This window comes from Oreochromis niloticus, unplaced genomic scaffold (genome assembly GCF_001858045.2).
Source record: "Oreochromis niloticus isolate F11D_XX unplaced genomic scaffold, O_niloticus_UMD_NMBU tig00007374_pilon, whole genome shotgun sequence".
Taxonomy (NCBI): Eukaryota; Metazoa; Chordata; class Actinopteri; order Cichliformes; family Cichlidae; genus Oreochromis; species Oreochromis niloticus.
This window is the reverse complement of record NW_020328523.1, coordinates 182,861-206,191: the sequence shown is the minus strand read 5'-3', so window position 1 is coordinate 206,191 and position 23,331 is coordinate 182,861.

Genomic DNA, 23,331 nt, shown 5'->3' with positions numbered 1-23,331 from the left:
GTTTTTAGTCTGTCTGCATTCTCCAGCTGGGACTTGTAGATTGTGGGTAAATCACCTCCAGGTTCATACTGCAGGTAAAAGTGGAAAAGCTTCAGCTCCTCGTCTCCCAAGTTCTTCAACATTTCCAGTAGCTGCACTGGTAAGGCATTCTCCATCCCTGATCTGTAAAACATGAGAGCACATGAATCACAGACAGTGAGTCTCACTACATCTCCTATTTACTTATGTATGGGATTGCACAACAGAGTACAACTTACATGTTTTAATCTGGACTAAGGTTTTTTTTTTGTTTGTTTGTTTTGTACTGTAATGGGAATACTATTACATGTCAAATGAGTCAGTAATAATTGTCATAGGTGTCCTGGAAATGAGGACCTAAATGCAGACACTTAAACTGAAGAAGCTAATAAAAAAAATAGGAAACTGAAAACTTCTGTTTTAGGTTACTGAAACCTAAAACTGAGAACACACACTAGGGTGAGAGAGCACTGTGGGAACAAAACACAAATGGGAACATAACATATATATATTATATATATATATATATGTATATATCTTTTCGAACTCTTCTCAGAGCCCTTGGTATTTCTCCAGCTTCTCGTGTTCCTTTTTTCCTGATGTTGCTGTCATCTGAAACTGCTATATCTATCACTACGGCTTGTTTGTCTACTACCACTATGTCCGGTTGGTTAGTCTTTGTCTATGGAAAATTGTACTTAGTAGTCAGTATAATCTTTTAATGATGTAAGTTTCCATATATGCTTAGAGGTGTATAATCGATTGTGTAGTGATAGGATGTGTGATCTTTAGTAGGCTTTGTGTGCATTCCAGGGTGTTCTGGTATTCAAACCCACATCCTGGGAGCATGGGAGAGGTCATACCTTGTTTTATTGTTTTACGGTAGGATAAACGTATCTATGTCTGTTTTAGTCTAAGTGCCTTTTTTACATATAGATGAACTGTTGGATTTTCCAGACCAGCAGGTTTAGGGAAGTCGTTTATGGACACACACACATACACACATACACACACCTAAACATCCACATTCCATGTCACGTCTGTGACATGGTTGTAAATAATTTTCTCTCTAAAGGTTAAAATTTAATTTTGAAGAAATTTGTGCATTTATTACAGCTTTGCTTGACAGAGTAATTTAGATCATCAAAATCCATGCTGTGGGAGTAGTTATTATTTTACTGATCAATTTCTTTTTTCTTCCTTATTTACTTCCTCATTTACTCACTTTCAAGGTGCCTTATAACCTCACTTCTCCATATTTATCTGATCTTCTCCATACATACTCACCCCATCACACACTGCGGTCTTCTTCAGCTTCCCTTCTGTCTATCCCACCTGCTCGCCTGACTACCATGGGACTCCGAGTGGTTCTGCCCCGAGACTTTGGATGCACTTCAACCAGATCTTTGGACCACTTTTAAATTCCGTCTCAAAACCCATCTATTCAGAATTGCATACTGATTTGTCTTAGTCCATTTTTACCTTGGTCAGCTTTTATACTCGTGTTTTTTTTTGTGTGTTTTTTTTTACTCTATTTCTAAATTTTATTTTGCCATGTTTATTATATTTTATTGCTGTTGTGTTCTTGTGTTATTGTAAGGTGACCTTTAGGGTCTTAAAGGCCCCTATAAATAAAATGTATTATTATTATATTATTATTATTTATTCATCAAATGAATGTTGATTTGATTCTAAGCAGAGGGACGTTCATTAGGTTAGATGTTTTTTATTTATGTAACTAGCATCTTTCTTCCTGTGCTATCACCTGGTGCAGCTGCTATGAAGGGCTGACAGAGAAGACAAAGACAAAGTCCCACATAAAGAGGTCAGTCCTGCCTGACAGTCAGTCAGACACTCTGACCTCCTTCACTGATGTGGGCTTAAAAAGAGCTGATGTGCTGCAGAAGTCATCAAGTAATGCATATTAATATACCATAGGTGCCAATTTCCTCATTCAGTTGAGAGCACGTTGTTCTGGTTTTGAGATTATTTTATATGAAATATTGATGTTTTCACTACTGATTGAGTGGTTCTTCTCTTGTGAGAGATATTAGTATTGTTGAGATTGATTACATCCCTGTGTCCACAAGAAGAAAACATGAGACTGAGAATATTAGGCGAGTTAAATTCATTTAAAAAGATATAACACAATCATTAGGCTTTAATTTCCAGACATGTTTAGGTGAAATTCCTAATTATTCTATAAATGTTACACTGACTGCAGCAATAAATAATAAATTAAGTTTTCATAGTCTGTGGGCCCACTGTGGGTCCTGAATAATTTCCATGAAATATTAGAAAAACATCAAAAACATGACAAAGCACCAACTGTATGATATACGTTTAACGTGTCTGCTGGAATAAAATGTTTCTTTAACTTTTGACCTCTTTGTTCAGCTGCTGATATTTGCAGCTTTGAAGCCTCCATTTCTGTCTTTAACCATTTCTGGAGAGAATCTCTGTGGAGACATTTTTCTGTCAACGAGCTTTTGGGCTGTTTTTCAGCAGCTCTGCTGTCACTTTGTGTTCAAACTGAAAGACTGAAACAAAGATCCCGTGAGTCCTCATTATGACAGGATTTAGTGTCAATGTGTGTGATTGCAGCCTGAGCCTTAAATTTTTAACTCGTAATAAGGTGACAAAACATTTCAGGTCATCTTGTATATTAACACAAAACTGATGCAGTGATTAGTGGAACAAAATTCTTTCCTTAAGGAGCAAATGACTCCTGTTATGTAATGAATAATGTTTAACACATTAATTTTGAGGTAGTGTTAAGGCTGTGGCCATAAGATCTCTGTGTGGGCTGTTTTGTTCTGTCTCTTTACTGTGCTTAAGACTCTTTGCAGGTCCCTCCCTTAATGAAGAGTAGTGAGCAGCTGATTGGACTGTGGAACACGTGACCGCGTTCAAAAAGCCGTTCTGACAGCTCCCGCCGAGAAGAGAGAGAGAGAAGCGAGCAAGCAGCTTGACAGCCGATGCGGTCCTGGCCCTGGTTTCCAGCCTATACCTTTGCTGTGTGTTTGTGTGAGCGTGCTCTGTGAGAGCCGCTCCTAGTGTATTAACTTAGTGCTTAGGCACCCATAGACTGAAGCGGAAGGGGTGAGCCGCCTTTTTCTTTGGAACAGTTTTCTCCTGTTTTCCGGGTTAGGGAGCGAGGGTTAGTATTGTCATTTGTTTGTTTTGTTTCTTTCTTAGGGCTTAGTTAGTTTTCTTTGGTGGGACTTAGTTGGTTTTGTTTATTATTTTGGCCTGGGTTCACCCTGGAGCTATGCTTCATTACCTTTAATAAAATCACCTTTTTTTTATGCACAACTGGTTTTGGATGTTTGGCTTGGGAACCAGGGCGGGTATCTGTCTCTCTCTCCTCCAACCTTTATGTGCGTCCCTACACGCCTAGACTAAGGGGCGTAACAAGTAGCATTTTCACTATTGCTTGCAGCTCACTTCGCCTTGATTTCCTTTTGTTTCCAGATTCAGATCAATCATGGGAGTCACGCTTAAATTTTGATTTCTGTAGCTAACTGACCTGTTCAAATGAATTAAGGCTTAATAAGGCCAGAGTTTTGCAGCCTACCAGCCAGTGGCAGTTAATGGTAGCATTTTATGAGACCCAAAAGTGCAACAAGTAACGCTGTAAAAACAACAATTAGTAACTGTTAAAGTTAGGACAAGTTTTCAATGTATCTGACTCAGAAATAAAAATCTGCCACTTGCTACAAACGAAAGCTCGTCAGCCCAACAAACTCCACCCCGTAGTTTCTGTGATACATGTTTTCAAGCTGTTTAAAACAGACTAAAAAATATTCCCTGAGGAAAGCTGCAGATAATAGTAAAGTGCATGTGAGCCTTCTTGTGAGTGTTGTACTTGTCTGAGCAACACCCAGCAGAAACTGACTGTTAGTCAAACCTGAGTGATTATACAAGTTTGAACTGGTCTAGTTCACTGTGGTTAGTGTCCGTGTGAAACTCAAGTCAATGGATTCACTTCGACACACACTTTAATTTGTAGTTCACATGCCTTCTTTGCCGTTGGACATTAAATCTGTTGCAATAACTTGTACAGAGCTGTACAAGATATCAGATTCAAGATATCAAGATTGTTGATCAATGGTCATGAGAATTTGCAGTTCCTTAATCATTAATATGCAAATTCTCATGACCATTGATCAACAATCACTGACAGCCACTGGTTTTGAATAAAATTATGTTTGTTTTTAGGCAGATGTTCACTTTTTGGTGACTCGTTACTATATGCCGATATGATGTTAAGACAACTGTGTATTTATCTTTCAGTTGTTCGAGTGATTGACAGACTGATTCATGAGATATTAGCATGATATATTTTGTCAGTCTAATCCTGTCAGAGTAACAAATACTTACTCCCTGTTGTAGAAAATTCATTAGTTTGTGAAGCAGTATTTTGAATCAGAAGCCTACATGTTTAAAATTTATCTGAACTCCATCTATAGAAAAAAAATCCACTCTGATCTGCCTGTCTGTGAATCCAGCAGTGTTAATATAAAGACCCGGAGCTTAGAGTCTCTCCAACAGTTCTCAGGTCAGGCCACATTCAGTGCATCAGTGAGTGGGAGAGCAGCCCCTCCTCTCCACCTCCTCCACAGAGTGATGGAGGCAGGAAAAGCTGGAAAAGTCATCATGAAGAGGATCCACAGTAACACCGACTCTGAGTTCAGCTGCAGACCATCAACTAACTCTGCTGCTGCATCAAAGAGGAAGAACTAATGCTGAACTAAGCTGCACACAGCTGATGTTAGCCAGGAAACCATTACACAGTGAATTTGATGGAGAAATTATTATTTTCTTTTTCAAAATAAAAAAATATCAAATGTCATCTGTTCATTAAACAATTTGATTCCAGTCATCAATAAACTATAATATATGAAATATATAAGTTTTTTAAAAAGAGCGACTTACAGTTTGTTCAAACAGAGCAGAAGATGAAGAATCTCCAGTCCACACCCGAGGTTTGTCACTGTGTTCTTGTCTCAACTTGTGTTGTCTGGCTCCAAATGCTCATTTGCTTTGCTTGTTTTTCATCTTTGTTTGTTTTCTCCACCCATTTGATTAAGGGTGTATTGGGAATATAAAATACCATACAGATAGATAGATAGATAGATAGATAGATAGATAGATAGATAGATAGATAGATAGATACTTTATTAATCCCCAAGGGGAAATTCAAGGTTCCAGCAGCTTAAGAACACCACACACACAGCATTCACTACAATGTACCAGGATGATACACAACAATCAACAAAACAACATTACTAAATCAATCTAAATCTAAATCAATCTAAATCAGCAGTAGCCAAGCGTATAATGTACTGGGGATGCAGTCCTGTTTGAGGTGTGTGTCAGGATAATAATGCAATGGTGCAACAGTGCAAGGTTAAAATCTAGTGACCAACAGTAAATGTGTGCATATGTCAACATGTACAATAAAATGTAAGCACAGTAATTTAACAGTTCTAATATAAATATATGGGCAAATAATATAAAAACTAACCAGCAGTAGTATAAGAATTATGGCATCAGTGCAAGTCAGATACAATCATTGGTCAAGAATGACATATATGGACAATAAAAAAATGTAAACATGGTAATATAACAGTTCTAGTATAAATATAAATATATGGGCAAATAAGATAAAACAGAATAAAGTGTACGCATGGTAATATAGCAGTTCAAGTATAAATATATTGGCAAATAAGATAAAACAGAATAACAGTAGGCTAGTATAAGAGTAATAGCATTAGTGCAAGTAAACATAGTAGTATAAGAGTTCTAGCAGCAGTGCAGGGATAAGGTACAATACACAATATGGGCAGATAAGTCCTGTGAATGTATTAGAGGGTGGCGGTGCAGATAGACTATGCAGAGAAGACCAACTCTCCTTTTCCCTTAAGTGAAGCATTGTAAAGTTGTATGGCCCTGGGTACAAATGACTTCCTGAATCTGTCTGTTGCGCATGTCAGGGAGCGCAGTCTCCAGCTGATCAAGCTCTTCTGCTGTATGATAGTGGTGTGGAGTGGATGACAGTCATTGTCCAGGATGTTGAGTATCTTGTTCATAGTCCTTTTGTCTGATACTGAAGTGATACACTCCAGTTCAGCTCCCACAACAGAGCCAGCTTTCCTTACCAGCCTGTCTAGTCGCCCAGCATCCCTCTTCTTAGTGCTTCCTCCCCAGCATGCCACAGCATAGAAGAGGACGCTGGCAACAACAGACTGGTAAAACATCCTGAGGAGCTTGCTGCAGACATTGAAGGACCGCAGCCTCCTCAGGAAGTACAGCCTGCTCTGCCCCTTCTTGTAGATTGCTGCAGTGTTGGCTGACCAGTCCAGTTTATCGTCTAGATGTATTCCCAGGTACTTGTATGTGTTCACCACCTCCACATTGACCCCCTCGATGGTGACTGGCAGCAGGGCATGCTTAGACTTCCTGAAATCCACCACCATTTCCTTGGTCTTAGCAGTGTTGAGTTGTAGGTGGTTGAGTCTGCACCATTGCACAAAGTCCTCCACCAGGCTCCTGTATTCCTCCTCTTGCCCGTCCCTGATACAGCCCACAATTGCAGTGTCGTCCGAAAACTTCTGCATGTGGCATGACTCCGTGTTGTAACAGAAGTCAGAAGTGTACAGGATGAACAGGACTGGAGAGAGCACTGTTCCCTGTGGAGCTCCGGTGCTGCTGATGACAGTGTCGGAGAGGCAGTCCTTCAGTCTGACGAACTGTGGCCGTTCAGTCAGGTAGTCTCCAATCCAGGATACTAGGTGAGCATCCACACCCATCTGCAGGAGCTTATCACTCAGTCTGGGGGGGTGGATGGTGTTAAAAGCACTGGAGAAGTCAAAGAACATGATTCTCACTGTACTTTTCCCCTTGTCCAGGTGTGAGTGTGTCCTGTGTAGGAGGTATGAGATGGCATCGTCGACGCCCACTTTCTCCTGATATGCAAACTGCAGCGGGTCTAGTGCATGGCGCACCTGTGGCCTAAGTATCCTCAGAACCAGTCTCTCCATGGTCTTCATCAGGTGTGATGTGAGCGCGACTGGCCTGAAGTCATTAAGCTCACTTGGGTGTGGTTTCTTAGGGACAGGTATGAGACATGATGTCTTCCACAGTGTTGGGACTCTCCCGAGGTGCAGGCACAAGTAAGCCAAATAGAAAAATAAATAAATAGATAAGAAACAACACAGAGTAAGGAAAACCTTTACATTTACTTTTTACATCTCTCTTTGAATGTCTCGGTGTCAGATTCTATCCAGAAAGAGGAAAACATGAGACTGAGAATACGGCGCAAATGATTTCATTTAAAAATTGTTTTAAATGATCTTAATTTTTTTAGATTAATTCATAATTATTCTACAAATGTCACCCTGACTCCAGAAAATAATAATAATAAATACTTCATAGTGGGAAAAGGGGCATGAAAGCGAGGGCAGGAGGTAGACTGTCAAAATAAGAGCATGTGAGCACAAAGGCGTGACCATGGCAACCAAGAAAACAAAGGTTAACCATTGTATTTTAACCCGACTCATACTTCCTAAACCTCATCTCCCACCCACTTAACTGATCAACATATTTTAATTAGACATATATAGTTTATATCATATGCATGTTTTTTTTGCACTACAGCCTGTTTGCTCTCATTTACATGTAGCCTCAGGCCTAAATTTTTGCTTATTCCAGTCTCATTTAACAGATGTTTTCTAATGTAATCAAGGATGTATTCTGTGCTGGTAAAATTAATAATAATAGTTAATAAACCAATATATGTCACGTCCGGTGTGGCAGACGTGTGGAGTTTGTAGAAAGGACCCAAAATGCGGCAGCTCTGGTGGAGGTGAGTATTTATTAAACGAGAGTGGAGACAAACAAAAGTGGTGAGGGTGAGCCTGAACTACAAAAACCTAAACTGGGAGAACTAACAGAACTAACCGGAAACCAAGATGCAGGGAAGCACGAGGAAAAACACAGAGAGACGAACGGAGACCGAGGGGAAACAACACAGACGAACCAGCAATGACTAAGACAGAAGACACGACTTAAAAACACTCAGAGAACACAGGGAGATTACACACAGGTGGGGGACACAGCTGGGAGTGATTAACGTGACGAGACTAGGGACGCAAACTGAAAACACCCACAGGTGCGAGCAATCAGCAGAACACAGATAAGATAAGATGGCCTTTATTAGTCCCACAGGTGGGAAATTTGTTTTGTTACAGCAAAAGTGCAAAGTTATGTAGCAGAAATTAGAAAACACTGGAATGCAATAAAATACAATAAAATAAAATAAAATACTATATACAATAGAATAAAATAGAATAGAATAATATATACAATAGAATAAAATAGAAATACAAATACTATATACAACTGAGTAGGAAAATACAAAAACAACTTCGTCAGAAGAAGAATTGCACGTATAGCAGTCTTATTGCACATGTGTGGGTTTGTGTGTTTGATCAGCTGCAAAAGTCTTTATTGTAGAGTCTGACAGCAGTGGGGAGGAAAGACCTGCGAAATCTCTCCGTCCCACACCGTGGGTGCTGCAGTCTCCCACTGAAGGAGCTGCTCAGTGCTGTCACAGTCTCATGCATGGGGTGGGAGATGTTGTCCAACAGGGATGACAGCTTAGCCACCATTCTCCTGTCACTCACCACCTCCACTGGGTCCAGAGGGCATCCTAGAACAGAGCTGGCTCTTCGGATCAGCCTGTTCAGTCTCTTCCTGTCCCCAGCAGAGATGCTGCCCCCCCAGCAGACCACACCATAAAAGATGGCTGAGGCCACCACAGAGTCATAGAAGGTCTTCAGGAGTGGGCCCTCCACTCCAAACGACCTGAGTCTCCGAAGCAGGTACAGCCTGCTCTGCCCTTTCCTGTAGAGGGCGTCTGAGTTATGAGTCCAGTCCAGTTTGTTGTTCAGATGAACACCAAGGTACCTGTAGCTGTCCACAGCCTCGATGTCCATACCTTGGATGTTCAGTGGTTGCAGTGGAGGATGTTTGTGCCTGCGGAAGTCTACCACCAGCTCCTTGGTTTTACTGGCGTTGATCTGGAGGTAGTTCAGCTGGCACCAGTCCACAAAGTCTTGAGTCAGTCCTCTGTACTCCTTGTCGTCCCCATCAGTGATGAGGCCGACTATTGCAGAGTCATCAGAGAACTTCTGCAGGAAGCACTGGGTGGAGTTGTGGGAGAAGTCTGCAGTGTAGATGGTGAAGAGGAACGGAGCCAGAACCGTTCCCTGTGGGGCCCCTGTACTGCAGACGACCCTGTCCGACACACAGCCCTGAGTCCTCACATACTGTGGTCGGTCGGTGAGGTAGTCCAAAATCCAGGTAGTGAGGTGATGGTCCACTCCAGAGTTCTCCAGCTTGTCCTTCAGAACCGAGGGAAGAATAGTGTTGAAGGCACTGGAGAAATCAAAGAACATGATTCTCACAGTGCTCCCAGCGGTCTCCAGGTGAGCGAGGGAGCGATGTAGGAGGAGGCCCCTCCCAGGGGTGGAGATGCTGGCTCAGAGGGAGACACACTAGTACACACCCGGACAATGACAGTGTCAGCCAATCGGTGAAGCTCTAGGCAGCTCTTGTCCCACCCCAGCGCCAGTTCCCGTATTTCCGGGCTCTAACTTTCTACAGCCGAGCAGAGCAGGCGCGCTAAACTTTTTTTTTTTTATCGGTGAGCTGGAGAAAATAACCTTTAAACGATTGAAAAACCATTTAAACTGATATCGTTCACTAAGTGTGGGTTTGCACTTGTTGTTGTGGAGGACAGAGCGACACCAGAGGGTTTACTGAGCTGTGGCGTCACCACCGAGTGTCCTGCTGACAGCGCTAAGCTAAATGTGGCTAATTAGTCACGTGATCCTCCGTCACAGATGGTGTGGTCAGTGAAGATGGTCGCTTGCAGGTTCAAACTCATTGCATCTCCAACCCACATCCACTGCCACTGTACTTAAGGGAAGTTAAAGACTTTCTTCTGCACCTACATTTGGATCACCTCGATCCATGACAGTCATTCAGGCAGTGATGCCTGGACTGGAAACAAGCCATCCTTAAAATATTACAACATTCCAGCTCATGTGTTGGAATGGAAAACAAATGTGTTGTTTAAATTAGAGACTGCACTTGTGACAGAACAACAAATATTTTATTTTGATTATATAAGTAAGTACAAAACAAACTTGTGGTAGGCCTAAACTTATTTTCAGAATAATTACATCTGAGACTTTGTTTCATTGTAAGATTATAACAGTGATGGCAATATAATTGTTTGTTGTTCAGCAGAACAGTGTCCAGTATGTTGGCTGTTATACTTTGTTGTGTTTGAAAATAAAAGTTGGGCTGATTTTAACATCATTACAAAAAGTGTTGTTAATTATTTTTAATCATATTCAGGTTACAATTTTTTCAATTTTTTTGAGTTCTGGGAACTAACAAGGCTGTACAGTGTACTCAAAATGAGTAAGTTGCCCTAACTTGGTCATCTTACGTAAACTTGATCCAATTTTTTTGAGTTCTGGGAACAAATGAGCTTGTACAGAGTACTCAAAGTAAATAAGTTGTCCTAATTTTGTCATTTTTAGCTAAGCTTTACTCAATTTTTTTGAGGCAACGAGTTTCCTCAATTTTTTTGAGTTCTGGGAACTAATTAGATTTTACAGTGTGGTTCACCAGCTCTCACACATCAGCACCAATGATCCACGTCCTTATAAACCTCTGAATCAGGTCCTGAAGCAGTGACGTCCTGAGTGAAGACCTCACTGATCACATGACTCTGGTCACCTGGACTCAGTGTTTCTGAAGCAGTGTGCTGGGTTTTTAAAATCCGTGGCTGCTGCCTGATGTTGGGCCCACAGAGGAAGACGACTCACTCACTCTTCTTCACTTCCTCCTTAAACATGTGGAAGGAGAGCAAAGTGCTGCCAGACTCTTATTTCTGACACGAACAGAAGAAACCACAGCAAACTGGTCCAGTTATTCATCTTCATCACAATCTATTTATTTCTGATGGTGACTTCAGTCTGAGGGTTTGAAGTTTCCATGTCTGTGTGATGTGTGGTGTGAAGGCTGCTGGTTAAACTGGGACTCACTGTTTAAAGCACTGAGTGCTCATAGAGAGATGCTCCATGAGTCCCAGTACAGACTACAAACATGGTGGAAACTTAGCTTTGATATCCACACACTCTGCACGTCTGTGAGTAACTGTGATGAAGATGTGCAGAGATCTGTGTACAAACAGGAGAAAGACTGTAAAGACTCTGTGCTTCTAACAGCCTCTGTTAACATATGTGAGGCTGTTTGTTGTTGTTGCCATGGAGCTTTTCACTGTTTGGGTCAGCAGGTCATGTGATCAGGTTTGTTCTGTGAAAGCTGGACGATGGTTCAGTGTCAGGTTTGTTTGCATTCATCAATAAATATCTAAATAAATCAAAGACTCCATGTTTGTTCTTTCATCATGTGACCTCTGCTCATCCATCTCTGTGTGTATCAGGATACATTTAGTTCATAATACACAGAAAAATCAGAGTTATTACCTGTAATAAATGTGAAAGTAAAGATTCCTGCAGTGATAACCAGGCAGGACTGAAACACATCACAGCTGTCACCACGGTAACAGCACCGTCCAACCACAGGTGAGGGGAGGCGCAAAAAGAGGGACTTTCACCATTTTATACTAAAAACACTCAACTAATGTTTCTAATATGAAACAAATAAGCCCACATTAATGTGAGCATTTATTAAATAATAATAATAATGATTTCCTCCTGATCTCATTTCCATAGCAGAGAAAACTGTGGTGTATATTGAGGTGGAGGGTGTGGTCTATGGCTCAGGTGTAGAGTGAGGGTGGGGTGCACCACAGCAGCATGCTGGGACTGCTGAGGGTGGAGGAGGGAGTGATGATGACATCAGAGCTGCAGCAGTCAGCAGCACAGAGACCAGTGAACACAGTCTGTTCATCTTTGCATAGATACAATATATACACAATATTGAATGACAGAGACGCTGTGTGAGCTTCCACAGATACACTGACGTCAGCATCCAGAGTCCTCCTGCTGCTCCCCCCTCAGAGCCCCGTGATCAGCACCAACACATTCAGTTAGATGACAGAGTCCAGCTGCAGCTAGAATCAGCTCTGTGAACAACAGCACAGCGTCAGTGTTTCACACTCAGTGAAAGGAGGAAACAGCAGAAGAACACCATGTGTGCTACGTTTCCCAGGACACACTACAAACTGCACAAATACAGAGCAGCACGTGGAAGGACCTGGAGCTGCATTTAAAGAGAAAAGACAGCGTGATGTCCTGTATGGACAGGTGGAAGGAACCAAGTCCTCAGCTGAAACACTCGTGTTTGTCCACAGACAGGAAACACAGCAGGAAACAAAGAAGCTCATGGATAACACACTTCCTGTCAGTCAGAATGAGGCTGGAGCCAAACACAGAAAGGTGTTTTTGTCCAGATGAGCCCAGAGAAGAAACACGAGTGTTGACAGACATCAGAAGCTCAGAGAGGTGAAACATGAGGTTGGAGTCCTCGTCAGCATCCAGAAGAGCTGCTGTGAAACCCTGAGTACTCATGACAGACTCTGATGGCACAAACACATCATGATTCAAACATGAAGACAAACATGGAGCTCCTGATCCTCCTGCATGACAACAAGCTGACATGAGCGCTGTGTCTGAGAGTGTCTCCCTGTCACAGTGACAATAACACAGCTGCTGCTCACAGTCATTAAACTGACCTGAGGTCAGCTGCTAGGACGTCTCTGTGCTCCTTACATATGAACCATGTGACCTCACATCAGTGCTGTGGATGACTGTAGTCATAGAAGAGTAGAGCTGTAGCAGGTGGTGTGAGGAGGAGGAGGAGGTGGTGTATTCTAGTTAACGCAGTACTGAAACACTCCAGCAGAGGGCGCTGTTAAGTCCTTATTGTAACACAGTTACTGTGTGCAGTTACACTTCATACATAATCTGCACTTATTTCAATCAGACATGCTGTCAGTAAATGATTGGTTTCTATTGATTCTACTTCCTGTTGACTAGTTTGATGACAGTGAAACAATCACAGCTGATTGTGTGATGATGTCACTGTTACATTCAGTGTGTGTGACATCATGTTAGTGCAGCTGATAACAGCCTGGTTCTGTTAGAAACACATGAACGTGTCCATAGATCAGTGTGTGTTTAACATGAGAGCTTCAGCCCTGCTGATGTGTTCAATAAAGACATGCAGGAAAACTGATGAGACTCTGAAATAACTCTTTATATTTATAATGTAACTCTGCATCAAAAGAACAACAAAGGATCCCAGACAGGTTTATGTCAACAAAGACGATTCTGATGTTTCTGTGTTTCTAACAGTTTGACATTATTAGTAAACAGACTGCAGTGAACAGGATTTATAAAGAGCTGATATATAAAGATATGACAGCTGTTTGTTGATCACTCTGTGTTTGGACCTGATCAGTCCAGCTGTTTACTTGAAATATGTTCATTTACCTGTGACGTTATATTTATGTTCTTGTCTCTGTTGAAAAACACATTTTAATGTCCCTCAGATTTTTCTCCCAGATGAATAAATATAAAAATGACACAAACTGACTGCAGCTACTTTTTGTCCTTTCTGTCAGAAACCTTCATGTGACTCATGAGAGACACGTTTCAGCTGTTTGTGACAGATCAGAGGCCAACAAGTCATTTATAACACTTTCCATCATTGTTTAGCACAAACACATGTTGACACAGCAGCGGGGCCGCAGTGAGAGTCAGAGCCAGGAGATAAAAACTCCTGTTTGACCACAGCCTCAGTTTGTTCCTGCAAACACTTCCTGTTGTTGACTGGGTGGAGTCAGGAAGCCAGCGAGGCCCTGCAGGACTGAGACTGCAGACTGGGACGTGCTCTGTGATGGAGATCAACAGCATCACTGACTGTTTCTGTGAGGACACCATCATCCCAGCAGGGCTGTTTCCCAACAACAAGCCTGGACCATCAGAGACCTGAAGCTGCTGCTGAATGAAAGAAGAGGATCTTCAGGTCTGGAACAAGGACGAGCTGAGAGTGTTAATAACGTTACTAATGTTCAGTTACACTTTACTAGGTCACATCTGTGACACACGTCACTTAAATAAAGAAGGAAATATTGGCTCTGTTTTATCTGCTGGGCCCAAAAGTGACTCCCCGTATTTAAACTGCTATGAATAACTTGTTGGTCTATAATATGTGAAACATGTGTCAAATGTCTCCATCATGAAAGATATCAGGTCATCTTGAGCCACAAAAACATTCCTATCATGAGGTAGAAGCTGGAATCAGTTTGTTGCAGAGGGACGTTTATATATCCCATATTTATCCAGTTAAAGTCACATTGAAATTCAAAAATGTCTTTTCAAGAGTCGTCTGTCCAAGAGGAGCAGAAACAAATATAACAACAGTTATTTAAGCTGTTTTAAAGGCCACAAAGGAGCAGATTGGTTATAATGCAGCTGCTTCAGAGGAATAAAGATGAAACACTGTTTTTATTTCATGTGTAACACCTTTCAATCATGTGTTGACTAAAGTCTATTGACCAGTATAAGTAAAGACATCACACACACACACATGGAAACACTGAAACCTGTTTTTGGTGCAGCAGCGGTCCCAGCTGCTCGCCTTTATCTAGACTGGGTCGGCTGCTTATCTCAATATAATCAATGTTTAAAGTTCTCAGTGTTTCTGTGTTGCTTCGTATAGGATCTCCCAGCATCATCACTGTGCTGTCCAATCATTGTGTGCTAGGTTACCCTTATAGTGCGATGTGTGTTTGCACAAAGAGAAGCATGTGTGTCAAATATAAATAAGCACAGAACAGAAAAAGCTGCCAGTTTCTTCTATTTAGAGTCAAGTTAGTGTTTTGTGTCTTTGTTTGAGGCCTAATGTCAAGCAGAGGTGTGTGTAACTGCACTGCTCTGTTATATGTGTGACATGTGTGCTTCAGCATCATCTTCGTCACTGCTGATTCCTTTGTGTCATCATGTGTTGAGAAGAGAGAACAGTTATAACGGAGGAGCAACAGGAAGCCCTGAAATCTGCATCAACAAGGAAGTGTTGGCTCACCAGTGATCCCAGCAGAGCCACTGGTTTGGCTCCAGTTGTTATAGATCCAATGATGTTGTTCCTACAGATACATGTCAGCATCTTTATTGTAGTAAAGTCTTGTAATGTGAAGCTAGAAACAAGGCAGGAAACAGCTCCATGATCTGATCTTAATGATGTTGTTTTTATTTCTGTCTTTCAGAACTGGATTGAAACTATCAAAGGTCTAAAAACAGCCTCAACCCTCCCAAAGACAAACTTTACACACGTCATCTTTCAGCTACAATCTTTGTTGCAGGGATCTTCTGCCAAACAAGGCTGAGAGAAGATTTCTTACAGCTGTCATGTTGATGCTGTTTCAATCTTTGGGCAAACACACTCATATATTAGGGCTGATATCAGGGCTGCACAAGTTCTTTGTGATCATGAATAATAGAAGTGTGCCTGTTGAAGATCATGTTTCTACATGATTATATGTCCTGTTATTGTTCTGTATTATATTCAGCTTTCAGCATCCTTTCCCAGCCCCTGTTACACCATCCATACAAAGCCAGTCTGACTGTGAGCCAATGTGTTTGATAGTTTGTGTTGGATCAATAGATTTGACAGACTTGGTTCTCATCCAGAGGGAAACAGTCCAAATTCAGATCTAATGAAATGATGGAGGCTGTTTCCTACCACGGTGCTAATGTGTGACTAACAAGGCTCATGGTCTCCAGCAGACAAGCGCCTGGAATGAGGTGAGCTGAGTGTTGCTTTGGTGGGTCTGTGCCCACGTCATGCATCAGGATTCATATTGGCAATAGTTCATATCTCTGTTCTTTAGCCTTCATCACAAAGCTGTGAAGGAAAAACAAACATCTAACAGGATTTGATGGATGCAAAGTCCACTGAGCTCTTTGTCATTTACAAACTTGTCCAACCAACAAGAGCACAGATGAAAAACACAGTGACACTTAAAGGATTTTGCCATATATGAGCATAGATTACTTTCATATAGATTTGCAATGCAGGCTTTTGGTGAGCCGCTGGGTTGTGTCTAATAATCATCTCAGCATTTTACAATAGAATAGCTCTTTATTAGCTCTTCATTTATTGTTATTGGACATGAAACAAGGAAGCTGTGTTTCTCATTGGATGTTAGTTTCATGTTCATCAGGATCATTTTCTAAAGAGCTGATATTTAGACCATTTACTGCACTGGCTGCACATTCTGTCTACATTTCTCTGTATGTGCTGTGTTTGTCTTTCATATTTCTCCATATTGACACAAACAGTGAACAGCAGTAGATCTACTCTTCATCTGTTTTAGGCCCAGTGAAAGATCTGAAGCAGAAATGGTGTCATTAGGAGAAGAAGAACGGCGAGGAGGCAGCAGCTCTTAAAGATGAAACACAGCAACTTAGCCCTGAGCTCAGAGAGCTTCACATGAAAAAGCTCCTCAAGCAGATCATGTCAGAGGTTTGTCATCAACAGGAGGAACTGTTCATATCATAGAATGAAGGATGCTGTCAGCTGGATGAAGAAGGTTATTTAATGGCAAACGTTCACATTGAAGTCAAATTGTTGTGGTGTTGAACAGATTCATGGACTGATTGTCTCCAGAATGTTAGAAGAGCTTCAATGAATCATTAGAAACAACTTACAGCTGCACAGTTGTGTCAAACACATCTTTGTGTCATTTTTGTGTTTCTACATGTGACACACGTCTAAAACATGCACACAATTTGAACACAAACAGGGACTCATTTGTTCCCACAGCCAGATGCTGAGAGCCATTTCCTTGTAGTCCTGTGTCTATATATATGTGACCATTAGATGTTATTGGAATGATTGTCAGCTTTGATAGTTTCATGTATGTTTAGCTGGACGGCTGTTTGATCCTCCACATGTTTAAAGGTGTCCAGTCCTGAGACACTGGGGGTGGAAACAGCTGTGATGTCATTGGACTGTCACAAAGACAGAAGTGCATGAAGTGAGCAGCCAAGGAGCCGCTGATGTTTTGGATTCAACAGCATTTGAAAGGTTGACACAGACACATTTGCACATAGAAAGCTGAATTTGTCATATGCCACAGTGAACTCACTGTTCAGTGTTTTTCAGGAAGCTTCTTAACTGCCTCTGCTGCCAAACAAGCAGCTGATGTCCTTGAGAAGAAGCTGAAGAAGTCTTCAACAACAAATACAGGAAGTGGACTTTCAAATACTAGATTCACTTTAGACTCACACAAGAAATGACTCAACTAGCTGTGTTTGATTGACTCCTTTGACTCTATGAAAGCTCAGTGTGTGTCTGTACACAGACTGTTGTGTTGGACTATTATTCAGTTGTCTGCTTTTCAAATGTCTGCATCTCAGTGTAGATGAGGCTGGGGGTCATGGGAGGCCACCATAGCAGTCTCTTCAACATCATGACATCATCATAAATGCTGCTGGACTGTCTGATGGGCTGACGGTGAAAAAGCCGTCGGGAAGGAAACAGAAGACATTTCAGAGGCTGCAGCAGATTTCTTTGATTTGGGGCCTTTTTCAGCTTTATTGGACAGAGCAGTGAAGATAAGTGACAGCAAAGCAGAGGGAGAGAGAAAGGGGGCGTGGTCAGAATCAAAGCCAGGCCAGCTGCTCTCCACCTCGTGGCACATGGTCACCTGCTCATCCTAGTGAGCTCCACCAGCAGCCCTTTCACACAGTTTACACTGTCAAACACTGTGTGTGGACCTCAGCTAACAATAGGCTCCATTTAAGTCTGGACTACATGCTTTTATATTGAGGCAGATTTTTCACTGTTTTTATTCCATCAGCAGCTCAACATCATGAGCAGCTTTGACATAAAGACATCAAACTCAAGCTGACTTTAAACTGGATCTACTTTTAATACAGGGGCTCAAAAACAACTAACATCTTTATTATATATCAGGACAGAAAGTCATTTCATCTCAAATGGAAAACAGCTTTATTTGGAATAATCAGCACTATCAACTGGTTTGGGATCTCCACCAGTTTCATGTCTTTACAGCTTCTCCAACAAAGTTCCTGTAAAATCAGCATCTTTATTGGTTTGATAGTGATTGATTATTCAGTCCCAATCTGCTGTCATCTAAAGAACAAAATGATGTTTCTATGAGTCAAAAAGCTCCAGATGTTGTTCACAAAGAAAACAAAGATTAGGAAGTTAAACACAAAGTGTTTGGAGCCAAAATGTTCCCAAGCTGCTCTTTTTGAAATGGCAGAGGTACAGTGGTGTCTAACAGCACACTGTGGAAGGCAAACATGTTCTTGTTGGATGAAACTTCATGAATCCTTTGTAGATTTGAGCTTTTGGAGCCTTTCTTTTCTCTTCAGGTGTACAGAGGCTGAGGAGGCAGGTGAAGCAGGTGGAGCTGTTGTAATGCTGGCAGAGGGTGTGTCTTAGTAACTCTGTGAGGTAGAACTGGATCCAACATTGTGGATGTGTTGATGTTGGAGCCATTAAGATTCTCTGCACACTGTAGGATTTCCCTGTGATTCACTGCGGGGGCATTTTGGAGTCTGTCAATGAAACTCTTCATATTTGTGTTTGACACCAGTTTATAGAAACAGACAAATGTGTCATGCTTTTGTTCGGTCTCCACAAATATACACATTTGTTCATTGGTTGGACTTTTTGGAAGGAGACACATTGAAAACCATGTTAATAAGATCTTGTTGTTTCCTGTGGATCCGACACAGAGAGTGGACTTCAGACAGAAAGCGTGGAAGAGATTTTAGAGGCCGTGTGTGGCAACAGGAAGTTTCTGTATGTTTGCTGATCTTCCATGTGGAAAACAACACGTGATGTTTGTGAAGTTCTACAATGATCATTGTTCTGACAGCATTTTGAGTGGGAACAGTTCAAACTGGGAGTAGTGGGAGTTATTTACTGATTGAAACAAGCTGAATGTTTCTGTGCACGATGAAGATCAGCAGCTCAGCTGATCAATGAATTGACATCTATCAGTCATTTCATGAGATGAAGTCATCAGCAGACATTTGTTCTAACTGTGTGATAAATGTCAGAACGTCAGGGCTCTGCTTTAGTCACTACTTGATGATCATTGGCTCATTGTTGAATCACGTGGCCCAGTCTGACCTCTGACCCTTTGCTGCAGGTCTTCTGTGTTATCTCCACTTTCATGTCTGATCTTCTGCTGTATCGTCCAAAATAAACATCTGAATCATTTCCAACACTTCAGCAGATCTTTAGTTTGGGCAGCACAGTACAAAATAACACATATTGTACTATACTGCCCACTTCCTGATCTTATTGGATCTGTGTGTGAGGTTGGTGAAGGAAACACATGTTTACTGAGTGAATCGCTGCCATTAGGAACTAGTTTTTATATCACAGCCTAGAAATCACACAGGACCATTTCTGCAAGTGAAAAGTCCTAATTGGAGGAAAATAATTGTGTAGTTTGTGCGACTGTTGTTTGTAAATGAACATGACGAGTGATGAAAACTTTCAAAGGACGTCAGAATTGGTGTCTCTATCTGTGACTGTCCCAGAGGAACCTACCTGAGGGATTATTAAAGATCTGTCTATCTAGAAAGACTTGCATTGATTCACAGTGTACAATTCTTTCTAATCTATTAACATCTTCCTCCAAATCCTGTTTCTGCTGCATCAGAAGGGCTCAAACCTCCTGCTGTTGTCTGCTGGACCATCAATTCTACTTTATGATGATCTTCAAAGATAAAAACGTGAGTTTATTTGTGAACTCTGTGAAATGATGTTTAGTTTGAACCAATCCTGTGTCAGCTGCAGCCACATCATTGCCACGCATACAAATGGCTGCGTTCCTGTTTAGACCTGCTGGCTGTCAATGGGCTTCATTCCATTTCAGACTGCCGGTGGTCGCTGTGATCTAAACTCAACATGGCTCCTGTGTTAGAAGAGCCTCTGATTTTAAACTTTGCACATTGAATAGTTTCTTTGCAACACTATGGAGCTACCAGCCCAGTATATGTAGCCCACAGTAGATGGAGTTATCAAGCTGCACTGACAAACATCAGGACTCATGTGATCCCTACATGTGGACCTTTCACACATGGATCCAAGTGCAGATTCAACTCTGCATTACATTTGACTTCAGCTGTTACACACTTTCATTTTCTAGCTGTGTCACTTCCTGCTTTTTGGATCAGATAGTTTATCCATGTCCACAAATGTTTGGCTGCATATTTGTATCATCTATATTTTCAGTCTTCATACAGCCGATATTTCATGTGGACTCCAATCTGCCACCTGCCATCACGTTTTCAGGGTTCATTCAGTGTTGAAATGTAGGACAAACAGCAGCACATGTTCTCTAAATGTTTGCAGTCATTTTAAATGAAGCTGATACTACATGAGACATTTTGCACATTTATTCTCTTTGAACAGAGAATAATAAAGCCATCAAACATATACAGGCTGTGCAAATACAAACTTCTGTGGTGCATTTGATGACCTGCAGAGGAGAACAAGTCGGGCTTTTCAGCCCTAACACAACCTCTTTGTTCTCAATGCTACAAAACCTTCAAAGGCTGATATGCAAGTTTGCATGAATCACCAACACAGTTGTGTTTGTTTCTAGTATAGTTATAAATAAGCTGATCAAATATCTGCTGACTGATTAGATCCAGTATCTATTACAGATGAACTGGACATCACAGCATGTTGTTAATCCGTCATATCAAACTAAACAGTGTTGCTGGTGTAAATATCCTCCAATAAAGTCAGATGAGGGCTGCTGTTGCCAGGTAACGATGATGTCACACTGGATCTTCTGATCTTTAGCATCGTAGCGCTCGGAGTCTGATGTTGGCTCATGTGTTGTCAGACACCAACATGACGTTCTACTAGTCAAGGCCTCACCTTAACCCACTGATGCTGATCACACAGACCCACTAATAGAACTGTTTGATCAGGTTTATGCAGCGTCACCATTAATGTCACATTTAATCACATTTACATTACAAGCCCACTACAACCATTATCAACATGTTAAATTACATTATACATCTGCACTGATTTAAAGTATTTTAACCTGGTTCATTGTTTCAGGAGCAGATTTCCATCAAACACTGGATTCTGATTCAGATCAAACTAACAATCCAAAGCAGCAACTTTCAAATCACTGGATTCTTCTTGGTGGCTTTCAGATGAGCTCATGTTACAATCAGCTGTGTGTGTGTTGTTGTTGTGTAGCTGAAGCTCTGACTCACATTTCATATGTGACCAAAGGAAACTTGGTGCTGTGTGACACACTTTAGATTCTCTGCTGCTGCTTTGAACTCTTCAAACTAAAGAGCCAAACTGATGATTGACTGTGCAGCTCTGACATGGCACCAAATGTCCCTGTTATCAGCTGCTGGATGGACGTTATCAGAGCTTTTTAGTCCCACACGGATCACCAGGAGCTCCTCCTCAGTCCTCTAATGATTTCACACCTGAGCTTTTCTGTGTGTGCTCAGTCCCCGGAGAAATTAAAGATCATTTTTTGAGTTAGAAAAAGTTAGAATCTGATGTATGACGGATGGCTTATTTGAAGAATTTCAGTCAGGTTTCAGAGCTCATCACAGCACAGAAACAGCTTTAGTGAAGGTTACAAATGATCTTCTTATGGCCTCTGACAGTGGACTCATCTCTGTGCTTGTCCTGCTAGACCTCAGTGCAGCGTTCGATACTGTTGACCATAATATCCTATTAGAGCGATTAGAACATGCTGTAGGTATTACAGGTACTGCACTGCAGTGGTTTGTATCATATCTATCTAATAGACTCCAATTTGTACATGTAAATGGAGAGTCCTCTTCACCCACTAAGGTCAATTATGGTGTTCCTCAGGGTTCAGTGCTAGGACCAATTCTGTTTACATTATACATGCTTCCCTTAGGCAGCATCATTAGAAGACATAGCATAAATTTTCACTGCTATGCAGATGACACGCAGCTCTATCTATCCATGAAGCCAGGTAACACACACCAATTAGTTAAACTGCAGGAATGTCTTAAAGACATAAAGACCTGGATGGCCGCTAACTTTCTGCTTCTTAATTCAGATAAAACTGAGGTTATTGTACTCGGCCCTGAAAATCTTAGAAATATGGTATCTAAGCAGATTCTTACTCTGGATGGCATTACCTTGGCCTCCAGTAACACTGTGAGGAACCTTGGAGTCATTTTTGACCAGGACATGTCCTTCAACGCACATATTAAACAAATATGTAAGACTGCTTTCTTCCATTTGCGCAACATCTCTAAAATTAGAAATATCCTGTCTCAGAGTGATGCTGAAAAACTAGTTCATGCCTTCATTACTTCCAGGCTGGACTACTGTAATTCATTATTATCAGGATGTCCTAAAAACTCCCTGAAAAGTCTTCAGCTAATCCAAAATGCTGCGGCAAGAGTACTGACAGGGACTAGAAAGAGAGAACATATTTCTCCTGTTTTGGCTTCCCTTCATTGGCTTCCTGTTAAATCCAGAATTGAATTCAAAATCCTGCTCCTCACATACAAGGTCTTAAATAATCAGGCCCCATCTTATCTTAATGACCTTGTAGTACCATATCACCCTATTAGAGCACTTCGCTCTCGCTCTGCAGGCCTACTTGTTGTTCCTAGAGTATTTAAAAGTAGAATGGGAGGCAGAGCCTTCAGTTTTCAGGCCCCTCTTCTGTGGAACCAGCTTCTAGTTTGGATTCAGGAGACAGACACTATCTCTACTTTTAAGATTAGGCTTAAAACTTTCCTTTTAGCTAAAGCATATAGTTAGGGCTGGACCAGGTGACCCTGAATCCTCCCTTAGTTTCCTTCTTCACCCCAACCGGTCGCAGCAGATGGCCCCGCCCCTCCCTGAGCCTGGTTCTGCCGGAGGTTTCTTCCTGTTAAAAGGGAGTTTTTCCTTCCCACTGTCGCCAAAGTGCTTGCTCATAGGGGGTCATATGATTGTTGGGGTTTTCTCTGTATTTATTATTGTGCTATCTACTGTACAATATAATATGAGGCGGCTTTTGTTGTGATTTGGCGCTATATAAATAAAATTGAATTGAATTGAATTGAATTGAAGTTACTAACTCAGTTACTTTTTTGAAGAAGTAACTAGTAATTATAATTAATTACTTTTTCAAAGTAAGTTGCCCAACACTGATGGTGACATGAGTACTGGATCAAATGTGACCCTGAGCTTTGTTTTGAC